Source organism: Lactuca virosa, chromosome 6 (genome assembly GCF_052849685.1).
Source record: "Lactuca virosa cultivar CGN04683 chromosome 6, Lactuca_virosa_CGN04683_v6, whole genome shotgun sequence".
NCBI lineage: Eukaryota > Viridiplantae > Streptophyta > Magnoliopsida > Asterales > Asteraceae > Lactuca > Lactuca virosa.
In genome coordinates this window covers 147,354,290-147,370,983 of record NC_136431.1, presented here as the reverse complement: position 1 = coordinate 147,370,983, position 16,694 = coordinate 147,354,290, and positions in this window count along the sequence as shown.

Below are 16,694 nucleotides of genomic sequence, written 5' to 3'. Positions count from 1 at the left end.
TCATAGGACTTTTGGAGCTCGGCTGTCATCGTGGCCAACATGATACATGCCACTTTGGTGGCATCTCTCTCATGAGTCTGATATTCAGCCATCTGCTCAGGAGTAGCAAACGAATCATCAAGTTCCTTAAGCTCCTTGTCGAGGACATATTAATTGTCCTCGTAATGAGTGACCATCCTGATGTTCCGGATCCAATCCATAAAGTTGGAAGCATCGAAGATGACTCTCCCATAAAGGTTCATGAGAGAGAAGGAGCCGATAGGGTTTGAGCCAGAAGCAGCATTGTTGGAAGACATCTGAAAAGAAAGAAGGACAAGTTTATATTAGATATAAAGATAGTCCTTAATAAGATACCCAAATGTAATATTAAGGCTAGGACCCAACACAATATTTTATAACTTAAAAGAGGGATGCCGTAATCCAAGCTATAAAATATTTGAAGGTAGGTGAATGACGATTCACCAATTTCCACCATGAAAAACGAAATAAATTATTAGGTTTTAATTCATTTTGAAACTCCTAGATTCTTTTGAGATTCATTGAACTTTTCAATGGCATGTTTCAATCTCGAATGTGCCCTTCACGTTTTGTGACTGGGATGCCGAGGATCACAGAACAAGGTGTGAATTAACCATGCAAATTACTTGGTACTCTTAATGTTTATCACCTAATCGATGTGCCGGTTAACCACACGCGCTCCACCGATCTATGATAAACCTTAAGCCACCTTTTTCCTACCTTGTTAAGTCCAGGTTAGTGTGTCGGTTAACCACACACGCTCCACTAACGACTTAAGCAAATTGCAAAGTGTAATTTCATGGGTTAGCACTATATTCACATTTTTCCTAAAGTAACTAAGATTGGGAATTTATAAAAACATTTAGTTACTTTATAACCATCATACTTTTAATGAGGATTTAAAGTCATTGTCCTACCCGTTCGGCTAACGACCCTCCACCAGTCAAGGAAGCGGTGGGTGAGAGTGGACACCTATTAAGCTGTCATTTGATAGGCAACAACCTTATACCCCCTTATAGACCGGCTTCGTGAATGAGGCCTACTAACGGTAAAACGACTTGATCTTATACAGATATATATTATTAACTTATAATATTATAAAGTATAAGGGTTGAATTTTAACTTTTAAAATTCTAGGGGTTGGAACTAAAGTTTTCTAAAGTGACTTTACATGTTCCAAAACTTGAGGGCAAGTTTTGTAACTATTCAAAACTTTTCAACTTCATAACTTATGAGTTAATGGTTCATAAAAGGAAGACTTTTCATTTTATGTAACTTATGTTTTCTTAAATGGACTTTAAAAGAAGTGACTCTTGGTAATCCATAACTTGAGGAAAAATTATGGATTCCATTAAAACACATAATGATCAAGAATTAACTAACAAACAATTTGCAAATAATTCCTATGATCTAACAAAACTCATAAGCATATGAACATCCATATCAACAATTTCAAGAATCATATAAACACATATAAAACTTGAAATTTTGATAATAACCATTGTAAATGGATTAGCATAATCATTACCACATCAAAAACATGATTTATAAGTCCAAAACAGTTTAGGGTAATGATTCTAGTCCATTTCCAGCAGCAAAACTCGAAAATCTGCATTAAGGGCCTCCTACTCGTCGAGTGTAAGAACCTACTCGACGAGTAGGATGAAATAACAAATGGACTCGTCGAGTCCCCCCATGGACTCGGCACGTTCACTCAGCAGAATGCAGAAATCTTGAGTTTTTTCAACAATTTGCATCAAGTATCAAGAAAACAAGCCTAGGCTCTGATACCATTGAGGGGTTTTGAGCATTCTAACACTCCTAAGGTGTACATGCAACCCTAGAAACCTTGGATCTATGTTTTACTAAGATACATGAAAATTTGATTTTCCAAGGTTCTTAACCTAACTAGCATGGCATGGGGAACTTTGAAACATAAAAGCTAGTAGGAGAACATACCTTTCTTGTTGCTTGGATTCCTTGAGAACCTTGTGAGCCTAGCACCTCAAGTGTGATGCCTCAAATGTTTCACACAGCACCACAACTCTTGGAATAACTTTGAGAGAAGTCCACACTCACTCAAAATCGGCTTGCCCTCTTGTTCTTTCTTAGTTGCCGATTTTGCTAGCCATGGAGCTTATTATATAGTGTGCCACATGTAGGGTTACTCCATGTAAACCCTAATGTGCATGGCTTTTCATATTCCATGATGCATGGGTTTATAACCTCCATGGACTATCCATGGAGCACCTTATGGGTTTTAGCCCAACTTAATAAACCATGGATCATTAGCCCACTATATAAGAATGAAGGATTTACACAATCAACCCCATATATTTAATTAGTCTCCTTTTGATCACCAAATTAATTATTGATCAATACTAATTAAATAATATTATTAATATATTAGAACTTATAATATATTAATAAACCATAAGTGTCCTTTCTCTCATTTAGTCTATCCAAGTGTTGCAATGCCATGCAACCCAAATGGACCATGCCAACCGGGTCAAGTACATTCCAAAAATAGTTATGAACTTAGACACCTAATCCAACAATGTTGGCCATAGTTGCATTTCATGATTATGAAATAAGGAAAATGGATGCCAAAACCGCTTTCCTTAATGGAAAGTTAGCTGAAGATGTTTACATGAGTCAGCCAGAGGGTTTTGTCAATGCAAAGTACCCTCATAGAGTGTGTAAGCTTGAGAAATCTATATATGGATTGAAACAAGCATCTCGTAGATGGAATCTTTGTTTTGATGAGAAAGTCAAACAGTTTGGATTTTCGAGAAGCGAGGATGAGTCATGTATATATGTCAAAGCTAGTGGGAGTATAGTGAGCTTTCTGGTATTGTATGTAGATGACATACTGCTCATAGGAAACGACATCCCAACCTTGCAGGAGGTCAAGTCCTGGCTTGGGAAGTGTTTCGCTATGAAGAACCTCGAAAAAGCTGCTTATATCCTATGAGACAGGAGTAAAAGGCTAATAGGACTTTCTCAAAGTACGTACTTGGACAAGGTGTTGAAGCGTTTCAGCATGGATAACTCTAAGAAAGGTAACCTGCCTAGGGATGAGCAGCAGAAGCGGGTACCTGCTTTCGAAACCGGAAGCGCCTCAGAACTGCCGGTTCTGGAACTGGAACTGCCTTAAGCGGTTCCGGTTCTTAAAGTTGCGGAACCGCCTTAAGTAGTTCCAGTTCCAATTCTCATTTTTACAAAACCGATACCTGCTGGATACCCGCCGATCCGGTTCCAATACCGGGTACCCGGAACCGGCGGTTAACCGGAACCGGAACCGACGGGTACCCGCCTATTCTAAAAAAAAATATATTTAATTTTTATATTTTTGTGATTTTGTTTTTAAAAAATAGAAAAAGAACTTATACTTGATTACAACTTAGTCGTTTTTAGGGTTTTAGTGATTCATTCTTACCAAAAAAACGCTGACACCCCACACTACACTCTCTTCTTCTCGTTGTCACTCTCATCAATGTCGAAGGCTCAATTGCAACTACTTTCTTAGTCAGTCGGATCAATCGAAGCTTCATATGTGTTCGCGATCTGAATTTTTATGTTGTTTTCGTTTTATGTAACATAATCTGTTGATAGTTTTGATTAATTATGTTTTTCCGATCTGTGATTAGGGTTGTCGTGAAGAATAAAGCAGTGCCGGCTCCGAAGAAAGCTCCGACAACACCCTACACCACACTCATATGTTCTTCAACACCACTGGCGGTAAACTCCTCTGTTCTTCGAGTCTCGTGTTCGAATTCTTATTTGGCTAACAAGGTATGTAGAAGCTTTCACCGGATACTCACTTTTTCCTCTTATATGTCGTTGTAGTATGTGTGTGAATTTTCATTTGTGTTTGTGATTGATATTCAGATATTGTATTTTGTTGCAGTGGAAGAGATAATACATTGGCGTTTTGATTGTACCAACAGGAGTTGGTGCTTCGATTGGAGGTTACGCCGGTGATGCTTTACCTGTTGCTCGAACCCTAGCTTCAGTAGCCAACTGCGTCATTTCTCATCCCAACGTATGTTGTCTGCTTCTCTGTATTTCTTTTTCAAATCGTGATAATGTTGTGGTGTGATGATTCTGTTCACAGCAGCTAGAATTTAAGTTATCCCTTCCCTCCAAAACCTAGATTTCCTGTAATAGTTGAAAATTCACAGGTTCATAATGCACCAATGCTCTACTGGCCAATGCCAAATGTCATGTACGTAGAAGGTTATGCCCTAGATTGATTTGAGTTAATACACACGCCATTACATAATATATGGTTACATTATCATGATTTTGTTCGTGTAATCAGGTGGGATTGGTTCTTGATGCAGGAATTGAGGAACAGCTACACATTCATCATCTCCAAGTAGCTGATGCAACAAGAAAATCACTTGGTTTACCAGTTCTTGAGTATACGAATCAAGTTTCCATGGATATATTGCTTTTAAGAACCTGTAGGTGGAAAAGTGGATCAATCCAAAGAACGAACAGGCAACAGGGAGGATAAAACATCTTGATTCCCTATTAAGAGTTGTAGAAAAATTGTGTGATCCATCTATAAATGTCGCTGTTGTGGCTTGTTTTCTAGATGACAACATGGAAGATGTAGATGGTGTTCTTGCATTTGTATCGTGGGAAGTGATGTTGATAGTGTCATTCGTGTTTCGATTATTGCATCTGTTACTGTTTAGGGCTCTGCTTCTTTCCCTGAAGAAGCCATTACCACCCCTCCTGTTATATGATTTTGATTTATTTTGGCAATATTTTTTTTATGATTGCAGTAAAGTTGATTCGAGTTGGGAATGTGACTGGTTTTCCGATTGCAAAGTTCGATGATGTTGCTGTTGTTGTTTTGCTGTTTTGTGTTGTTTTGCTTTCTTTTTTGTTGTTTTGTGACTGTTTATGTTTTGTAGTTTGTTGTGGACTTGTTAAATTCCATTTGTTGCTGTTTTGCTGTTTTGAGATCAAGTTTTTTTTAATTGTTTTAGTTTACATCTTGAATTCCTATTACTTATAAAAGTTAATTTCAATGGCATGTATAAAATACAAAAAAATATATTCAAAAAACCGGGTACCCGGAACCGGAACCGGTCTTGGCGGTTCCGGGAGCGGTTCCAAATTTCTAGGAACCGGTGTAAGCGGTTCCGGTTCCAATACCAATAATTTTGGAACCGCCTGTTCCGGGAGCGGTTCCGGTTCCAGCTAAAATAGGCGGGTACCCGGTTAAGAATCAGAGTCCGAGTACAGAGGCTGAGATAGCAGAGATGATTTGAATACCATATGCTTCTGCAGTTGGCTCGATCATGTATGTTATGACTTGTACTTGCCCTGATGTGGCCTTTGCTTTGAGCATGGTCAGCAGATATCAAGGGAATCCTGGTAAAGCTCATTAGACTGTAGTTAAGAACATTCTTAAGTACCTGTGGAGGACTAAGGACTGGATCCTTACCCTCGGTGGGAGTGATGACTTGAGAGTGACAGGGTATAGCGACGCCAACTTTCAAACCGACATATATAATTTCCGCTCTCAGTCGGGCTGGGTGTTTACCCTGAATGGATGAGCAGTGCCATGGAAAAGTTCCAAGCAGGAGATTGTAGTTGACTCAACGTGTGAATCGGAGTACATAGCAGCAAGTGAAGCATCGAAGCAGGCAATATGGTTGAAAAACTTCATTGGAGACCTTGGAGTCATTCCATCCATAAAGTAGCCTATGGAGATTTTCTGCGATAATGAAGGGGCGGTTGCCTTAACCAAGGAACCAAGAGATCATGGTAGATCCAGGCATATCGACAGAAAATATCAATTCATAAGACATCAAGTAGAAGAAGGACACATCGTCGTAAAGGGGATATCGTCGGAGGACAACCCATCAGATCCTCTTACAAAGGGACGGACTTGGGTTAAGCACTTGCAGTATGCAAGGGGCATTGGGCTAACGGACGATATTAGTTTTAGTGGTTAGATAAATAGAAACTTGTAATAGCTAAATTGTAATTGACATTTGATGATTAAATAAAAGGAGTTTTATTTATAAGTAAAGTTACTGTCTTGTGCCAATTATTTACTATTGTTTCACTTTGCATGTTTTAACTTCCAGAATAATAAAATTATGATTAGTATTATTATTTAAACTATGCACAGTTGATCATACGTTGGAAGTAAGTATGAAAGAAGACTGTCATGAGTTGGCTTGTAGATTGTCTAAGGAGTTAGGCATAGCAAAAGTTTGCTACACCATTCATGAGTACTTCTGAAATAAGATTTGAGTATTGGATTCAACCCGCGCTCACCTGAATTACTTCATGGAATTTATCACGAGTAATTGTGAGACGATAATATCTTATAGTATTCAAACCAAGATATATGAGTTGTTGACTACGAGTCGGTTGTGCATTGATGGCATGAAAACGCATCAGTAACTTGATGTTATAAAACGTATCGTTGTGCATGATTTGATGAGTAGTTAGTACAAGCATATAATGTCGAAGTTTATCTGTTCCTTTTATCCTAATAGGATTAAAAGCGATATCTTGGGCCCCTCGATGATTCTGTTTTGACTTATGTGTCGGTCCCGGTCAGAACTAAATTGATGTGTTCAGTTATGTTCTATGTCAGACGAATCGGAAATTAGGAAACAAACTGTTGGACAATAAGTATGACATTGTTCCATGTATTTGTCTAGCTAATATCTTGAGAACAGAGGATTATATGATCACTTATCTAAAGGATGTGTCACTGACTGGGTCAGAGTTGACAACGGCTTTTGAAAGCTTACGATTGCTAAGTCAGATCCTGAAGTGCATTAGCAGTAATAGTTATTAGACTTATCCAAGTGGGAGACTGTTGGATTTGGTGTCTAAGCCCATAATTATAACTGGTATGTACTTGACCCGATTGTAGCATGATCCTTTTTCGGTTGCCTTCACCAGTGCAATTTGATAGGATGGATTTTTAAGAATAAGGTTATTTGTGATTTATTAATATATTACAAGTATAATATATTAATATTATTTAATTAGTATTGATCAAGAATTAATCTGGAATTAATTTTATGATCAAAAGAGACTAACTAAATATATGGGGATTGATTATGTAAATCAATGATTCTTGTAATGTGGACTAATGATCCATGACTATATGGATGGGCTAAACCAATAAGATAATCCATGGATAGTCCATGGAGGTTAACCCATGGAGCATAAGAATGTGAAAAATCATGGAGCATTAGGGTTTACAAAGTGTAACCCTAGTATTTGCCACATTATAAATAGTGACCCCATAAGCCAAAATTGGCTACACACTCTTTGGAGTCAAGTATCTTATTCTCTTAAAACCCCCTCTTGCATTTTGGTGTTTGTGAACCAATAGAGGCATCACACTTGAGGTGCTCAAGCTTTCAAAGGTCAAGAACTCTACCATACTCAAGAGGTAAGCATCTAAACTAAGTTTATATTGTATAGCTTCAACTGTATGCTAGCTAGGGAGAATGCTTTAGAAAATTGAAAATGCATGTATAATTAGAGAAAACATAGATCCAAAGCATTTAGGGTTGGTTGCATGTGCACCATAGGAGTGTTTGTCACACCCCCAGACCAGGCGGCGGAAATGTCCGGAGGCGGGTGACTTCATTGTGCAGTATCATAACAATTGAATATAATTAAAACATAGCAAATCCAAACATCATACATCAATATAACAAACTTACATTGTTTTACATCTTGTTCATGTTCATGAATTACACAAAAGAGACAACATCGAGTACATATCAACTACATCAAAATAAACTTGGTTCCCCGTTCCATTACCCTGCTTGTTGATTTCCTGAGAATACAAGTCGTTTGAAAAGCATCAACATAAAATATGTTGGTGAGTTCATAAGCATTTTGTATATAAATCTGTGATAGTTAGAAAACCAAAAAATCCCATATTTTCTTATTAAAATAGTTGTAAGTCTTGTTTCCAATCTTGTATAGTTACCTGTGTGTCTTTGTTATCGTTTTTGAATTTGTATAAAATCGTTCTCTCCAGAAAATCCTATATTTTCTGATGTATATAATAGTAGTTTTGAAACCCTAAAACTTTGTGTGGCAAAAGCTTCGTTTATCGTATCTAAACAATAGTTGTTTATAATCGAAAGGTGTGACTTGTGTAATGTTGTAAATAATAATAATAATAATAACTGTTATATTCTTAGTGGGTCGTTATAACCATACTAGTATGACGGAGTGCCTGTTCTGACGTTCTTCAGGCGTCGGTTTTGTTTAAGACATTTGTCACCCTGGACTAGTCGGTCTAGCTGTAGCGAACAGCGAAGGTGCGGGGTGTCAACCCCGTATAGATCTATACAAAAATTCCCGCTCCCCCTCCAGGAGACTCTGGTTATAAATATTACAGGACTTAAAGCGTACACTATTATATATATATATATATATATATATATATATATATATATATATATATATATATATATATATATAGGTACTGTGAAGATGCATCTGACTAGAATACTAACAGGTGTTTGTATCAAAATCGTTGTAATCCATCATTTATTACATAAATAACAACGGTGTACTCGTTGACTAGATATTTCCTTCTCGTTTGTAGAAAATATTCCTTTTTAAATCAGATTTGTCAACATGACTCAATATTCTTGGTGATGGCAAAATGGTCCTTCATTTTATAATTTATCAAATAAGACTCATATTTGTCAAAAGGTGGCTCGAAGCTATGTGACTTATTGAAAGTGGTCCATTTCCTCCAAAATACTTGTTTAAGCAATATTTGACGTAAATACTTATGGTTTTTGTCATAAAAACTTGTAATTTATATTTTGTAACATACTAGTTCTTGCTTCTTTGTATAATTTTGAAATATGATTCAAACACTTGAGACTTGCCCAAGATTTCGAGTTCTTGGAGTTTTCATAACTTTAGCACATATAGTTTAGCATACAAGCATAACAAGCAAATAAATCAAGGTTTAAAAACAAGGTTTTGACTTGTATTCTCCCCCAAAAACAATAAAAAATCAAAAAAGTAGGGGTATGAAGCTCACCTTGGTTTAGCTTGTTGGATGATTTGAAGAGGTGTTAAGGAGTTTCCAAGTTCTAACACTTGAAGGATTTGATAATTCTTGAACTTTAGGATATCCTAAGAATATGTACCCATAAATTTTATGTGTAAATATAATGAAATTATAGAATAATGTGGAGAATCATTAGTCAAGAAGATGAGATAGTTACAAGAATCTACGAATTGCTTTGAAGGAATATGACTTGAAGCTTGAATAAGTTTGAGAGCACACTTTGGAGTTCACAGAATATGGATATGAGAAGTAGGATATGAGGAAGAGTAGTTCACGTTTCTAAATAGAGAGGATGAGGAGTGACTAGACACTTGCTTGGAGTACTGGTGGACAAAGCCTTGTTATCTATGGTTATTTTGTGTTTTACTGGGATTTGCATGGGGAAATGGGGAATCACATCAAATCATAAAGTCAAACCCCCTTATCACTTTATAATTTAATATAACACTTTTATAAACCTTAATTATTATTTTATGTGAATATGTTTTAAATATTCAAATTTGGCATAAAATAGAGGTTTAAGGGGTCTAAGTTATGAAAAATACGAGTTTAGTGGGATTCCCGACGTCAAAATATCTTAAAATGAGGAAAAGTTCTGAAATGGAAAAAAATCTGGAGTCAAATGGTGAGTTTCCGGAGTCACTTGGTGAGTTCCGAAGCTCATCTCATGTTCCGGAGAAAATCCTCCAAATTCCGGAGTCAAACCATTGTTTCGAAGCCCATTTTTCTGGTTCCGGAGTTGCACAAGAACTTCCAAACACGGGTTGCAAAGTCAGCTCATCCGGACCGGAGGTGCGAAGTCGAATTCCGGAGTGGATTCAATAAGTTCCGAAGTATGTGAGGCATTCCGGGGCGGAGTCTTCCGAGGCGTACGAAAATGATTCCGGAGCGAAAACCTTCTGGAGTGAAGGTGTTCTGGAGTGAGCAAGGTCCAGAGTATGCGAAATCTTCCGGTTCAACTTAGGAGGTCTGAAATCAACATGCTCCGGACTCAGAAGGCTCTGGACCAAGAGGGTGCTTTTGGGTTTTCTCCTTCGGTTTTGAGCTGTTTTCAGCAAAGGAAAGGGTTGGGATGGTACGGATGTTTATAAAAGTAGAGAGAGATATGAGGGAGATATGAGGTACATAGAGAGATTTAGGAGAGATTTGAGATACATAAATGCTTTGCATTATAACAATACATGGTTCATTTGGAATCATAATGTAAACTTTAATGCGTTAGAACAAGCCTTACAATAGTTGATGTTCTACATAAGAACAAAATTTCCTAGCTAAAAAGGCTAGTTGTGACAGTGTTATAGTGCTTAAAACCCAACATTCATGGCATAAAGGTGCCAAATTTAGGCCATGGAAGCCCCATGCAACTTTTAGACCGTCTTTTTTGTCTTTTGAGCCAAGTAGGTCATGCATGCAAGTAAAGATATGAACTTTACGTGACCAAATTGTCCTTGGAGTCCAGATCTATGACCTTATGGTCTATCTTGAGGTTTTGATGACTTTTGGAGTTGGATCTAAGCCATTTTGAGTTAGGGTTAGAGTTTATTTCTTCTAGGATGGGTTTTAATGGGTAAAGTTGGAAACTTTACCCTCATAGGTGTGTTTTCGACCCAGATCTGGAATATGGGACTTAGACTTGAAGAATAATGGTTTAATGCATTAAGAAGGCTTAACAGACTGAAGAACTCGACGAGTTCATAGAGGAACTCGACGAGTTGGATCGAAGTGTCCCGATTCTGTTAAAAGGAAAGACTCGACGAGTTCAAGGATGGACTCGACGAGTTGATTTGAAAAGTCCTGATTCTGTTGATAAGGAAGAACTCGACGAGTTGGATCGCAATTTCAGGGTTTTATGATTATAAAACTCAGCGAGTTGAGGGGCCAACTCGGCGAGTTGAGTCACTCAGAATGTTAACTTTGACTAGAGTGTTGACGTTGACCAAAGTTGACCCTTAAGGGATTATGAGTATAAAAGGGGAATTAAGGAAATCTTTTATATATAGGGACTGAGTTGGGTTGATTTCAGAGTCGGGGATCTTTCAGCTACTTTACAGCGTTCGAGGTGAGTAACCTTCCCGGTAGCAGTGGGTCTAAGGCACCAAGGCCAGCCCACTAGTAGTTGTTTATAATAGAGATGATTGCCTCTGTGATAATTGTCTGGTATGCCACTATTTGTAGAGATTTATGTGCTGGTATGTTATGTGTTATGTGGTAGTGGTAGGAGGGGTGGCATAGACCCTGTAGCCGGTCGAGACAAACCGGAGGGTAGGTCGGGTACCCAGGTATACCTGACAGTATGTTATAATATGTTATTATGTGGTAGTAGTAGGGGGTGAGATAGACCCCGTAATCGGTTGAAATAAACCGAAGGGTAGGTCCGGCACCCCAGATATGCCAGACAGGGTAGGTCGAGCACCCAGATATGCTTGACATGGGTAGGTCGGACACCCCAGATATACCTGACAGGGTAGGTCAAGCACTCAGATATGCTTGACATGGGTAGGTCAGGCACCCCAGATATGCCTAACAGGGTAGGTCGGGCACCCAGACATGCTGGAAGTATGTGATTATGTGGTATGATGGGGGAACTCACTAAGCTTCGTGCTTACAGTTTACAGTTTTGGTTTCAGGTACTTGTTCTTCGGGAGGAAAGGGGTCGGCATGATTGCAGCGCATCACACTATGGTTTTCCGCACATGAGATCTTTGGGATTTGTACTCTGATTTTATTTGTTATGACATAACTTGGTTTTTTGATATACTGGTTTTGATGATGACATGGGTTGGTACCATTGATGTTTTAGATCATTGGTTTTATAATTACTTAATTAAAAATAAAATTTTTGGTCATGAATTTTGGGATGTTACAACAAGGCTGTACCGGGTCTATTTCACCCTTGGTCTTTTTCACCCCACATACATATAGAGAACAGGCACACATGCACACAAGCATACCACACATACAAAAGGAGTCACAAAGAATACAATCACATACAATCCCTAGTGTACTATAGTATAGTGAGCAAACTCACCTCAGTCTGTTGTCAATCAAATAGACGCTCGGGCTGCTGAACCGGAGAATCCCCGCACTAACCAATCAAATAAAACCCAACTTAATAGTTGAGTCATAAACCATAATCGGGACTTTAAACAACTAATCTCAAGCCCTAGGATAAAAGACCATTTTACCCTTCCCTCAATTGGACCAACAGCTGAGGCCCAAACTTAAAGGCACAAAAGCCCAAATAATGACCCAATTCCTAAATGACACTTAAAGCCCAATATGGGCCCAAATCCAAGAAGGCCCAAGCCCTAACAGTGGACTATAATCAGAAAGACTTGTAGCCCCACAATGGCCAAAAACCCTACAGTCCAAAGGCGGCCCAACATCAAAGCCCACGACCAGGCCGCATACGCTAAGCATTCCCCTAGTACGCCCGACATACTAGGTCGCTACATAGAGTCAGGGATCCAGATACGTACGTGCAACGTACACATTTGTACGCCCGGCATACGCCCCCTTTAGTCACTTCATCCATTAAGTCCTTATTCCTTAAGACCAAATGTCCAAATTTCAGATCCAAGCCTTGGGGAACGTCTTAATCCATAAAGTCACTAACTTGGTGCCTTTTCATGGCTTAAATGGACATATACTCATGCATGGTTGATCCTTAACCATCAAGATGCTAACTTTATGAACTAAGGATCTCAAAAACATCAAGAAGAGCAACTCCTAACTTCTGGAATGGAAGAATCCCACTAGATCTCATTCATGGGACCAAAAAGTGTCCAAAACTCCACAACAACTAGATCTAAGCATATAATGAGCAAGGTCCAATCTTTATACCTTTATAAAGTTGAAAATGATGAGTGGAATCTGGATCTATAAGCTCCTCCTTGATTAATGCTCCTTCTCCAAGCTTCTTCTTCTTCAAGGTTCACCAAACACCCACTAAAACACACATAAAGAGGGTCAAATATCTCTAGATGATCTAGGGTTTCAAAATGAGGCTCAAAAGGGCAATGGAGGTTGGGAAATAAGAGAACATTGGGACATAAGGTTGCTTAAATAGGTTCCAAACCCTAAAATTACGGTTTGTCCCCTGATTACGTACGCCCAACGTACAGGAGGTATTCCTAGCATACACACTCTCCTCCCAAAAATTACAATAATTCCCCTAAGGACCAAAATTGTAAAACTAATTACACACCAAGGGTCCAAGATGGAAAATACCTTGAATCGGGTGTTACACCTCCAAGACATCAATCATATACTTTCGCTGACTGAGGAACAACCCTTCTTCTGTTCGAGCTACCTCAATTCCAAAGAAGTGCTTCAAATTCCAAAGGTCTTTGATGTTGAAGCTGTTTTTAAGGCTTGATTTAGTATCTTCAATCTTTTCCAAGTTATTTCCAACGATCATGACATCATCGACAGAAATGAGGGCTGCCACGAATGTTCCATTTTTTGTGAATGAAGAGGGAATGATCTGCATGTGACTGTTGGAATTCGAGATTTTGAAGAGTCGTCGTGAACTTATAATACCAGTTCCTTGAAGCTTGTTTTAAACCGTACAAGGACTTTTTGATCTTGCAGACTCGTGTCTCGTTTTCTTTTCTGTACCCTTGTAGTATTTTCATATATATATATATATATATATATATATATATATATATATATATATATATATATATATATATATATATATATATATTATTCTCGATCTGCATGCAGGAACACATTATTTACATATAATTGACGTATGATCCAATCTTGATTGACTGCTATTGCCAACAACACATGAATTATTACGAGTTTGGCAACCGGGGCAAATGTGTCATGAAAATCCACTCCTTCAATTTGAGTATAACCCTTCGCGACAAGACGAGCCTCGTATCGCTCCATATCTCCATTTAGTTTGTAGTTTACATTGTATACCCATTTAGAGTCAATGGCTCACTTTCTGCCGATAAACTCGCTAGTTACCAAGTTTTATTTTGTTCAAGGGCATTAATTTCCCTTTGCATATTGCTTCCTTCCATCGTTAATCTCGAACAGCCTGTGCAAAATTTTTTGGCTCATCATGTGTGGCGATGGCAACTAAAAAGGATTTGTGAGCTTCAGAAAAATTATCATATGAGACATAATTATTAAGAGGGTGTACCGTTGAGGCGACTCGACTGATGATAGGTTGTGGATGATTTATCGAAGGGGACAACTTTACTTCATAATCCTTGTACCGAGTGTGTTATGTTTTGGTTCGTGTCTCTCTTTGCTGATCAGCACGATTGGTTTTATGGTTCATATCGTGACTGGCTTGTATTGAGTTGTCTTTAACCTCCATAAAAAGACCATCCAATGTGGGTGGTTCGTGATCACTTTGGCTTGATTCATGCTCTTCCTCTTCATCATTTGTCTCCTCACTATGAACATGAGTTTCGAATGTGGAGGAATCACAAACAGGAGGTGTGACCGCATGACGTGTTGTGACTTCCTTATCAGTAAAGTAAAACAAATCTTCATTTTCTTCCTGTATCTCCTTATTGCCATCTATTTGCTTCATTGGAAACTCATTTTTCAGGAATATCACATCCCTTGAGATCACCAATTTCTTGTGTTCTATGTCATAAATCTTGTAGCCCTTTGTGCCTTGGAGATACCTAAAAAAAAATCTCGGGTCTACCTTGTGGCTCAAATTTGTCCCCCCCCCCCAGATTTTGTACTTCGATAGTAAGATAAACAGCCAAGCCCACACATGTGATCATAACTTGGTTATTGGTTGAAAAGAACTTCATAGGGGGTGACACCATGAAGCACTTTGGATGGAAGTCGATTTATAACAACGTAAGTAGCAGTTAAGATACACTCACCCCAAAAGGTCTTTGGAATGTTTGCTTGGAAAAGTACAACACATGCCTTTCAAGTAAGTGTCTGTGTTTGCGTTCTACAACCCCATTTTGTTGTGGGGTGTATGGGAAAGAAGTTTCTAAAATTATCCCTTCTTTTGCATAGAAGTCATGCATTGTGTTGGAAACGACTTCTCCCCTATTATCACACCTTATCCGTTTGATTTCTTACCAAAACCGGGTTTTGATAATTTTGTGAAAATTCATGAGATGTGTGTTTGTTTCATGTTTATGCTTAAGAAGAAAAGTCCATACAGGTTGACTAAAGTCATCTACTATTGTTAATAAATAATAAGCTTTTGAAAACGAAGGGGTTATGTACTTTCCCCATATATCATAATGTATTAGATCAAAACAAGTAGTAGTTTTTATTTCACTAACAGGAAAGGGAAGCCTAGTGTTCTTAGCCTTAAAACAGACATCACACACTTCAACTTGACTATTCCTAGAAATGTTCTTAGTAAAACTTAAGTTTGAAATCTTCTTGGATGATGGATGACTAAGTCTTTTGTGCTAAACCTCGAAAGTTGTCATGAGAGCCTTCCTCTGTATTTCCCCCATTCGATACAATCCTCCTATGCAATTACCCGCACAATCAATCCCCTTGTCACCAACTTCTACATTACAAAGAAATAAGGGAAAAAGGTTATAACACAACTAAGATTCTTTGCGAACTTATTAATAGATAAGAGGTTGTAATTGAAATTAGGGACGTGTAGGACTCTATTTACTTTAATACCTTCGGGTAAGGTATGTTCACTCTCACCCATGACGGGCACTTTATCACCATCTGGAATAATCACAGGTGCTTCTTTGGGTTTGTGATTTTATTATCAAGAAAATCACTTCTATGCGTGATATGCTCGGTTGCACCCGAGTCAACCACCCATCCATCGTATGTGTTGTTTCTACCTGCCAAGTTAGCCTTTGGATTTGTATCGTTGGCTTCCTCCTTAAAGTGCTCAACAAATAAACGATACTATTCATCCGTTAACCCAGGTATAGGGTTGGGTCCAACCTCCACACAAGCTACCTTTGGTTTTGGTTTGTATTTCTTCCCTGACCACCAATCTAGGTACCCTATTTTCTTGAAGCAACCATCTTTTTTATGACATTCTTTCCCACAGAAAGTGCATTTTTCTGCCTTTTCGCTACCTTGCTTTAAGGTTCTTTGTGCTCCCTTGCTGATCGTTTGTGCAACAACTTGTCCTCTTTGTGTCTGGCGTGGTACTTTTCTACTCGTAAGATTTACCTGCAAAAGTTGTTGCTTCACCACTCGCTCTCCTAGAACGCCCAGTGATGGCTCATTGCAGCTTATCTTCAGCCACCAGGTGATAGGTTGATCCCAAAGATGGTGCATATTTCATGGCTAGGATTTGGGTCTAGATAATTGAGAAGTCTTCATCGAGTCCCATAAGGAACTCATAAATTCTTTCCTTTTCTTTTAGTTTGTTCAACCTCTTTCCCATAACACAATCACACACATCACAGGTGCATCGTGGTGTGGGAAGGACCAGTTGCAGTTCGTCCCATATAGTTCTTAGTTTCGTGTAGTAAGAGGAAACTGAAGCTTTATCTTGTATTGTGGCATTCAACGATTGTTTTAGCTCGTAAGCACGAGGAACTCCCTATTTCTCAATCGTTTGTCCAAGTCTTTCCAGATCTCGGCTGAG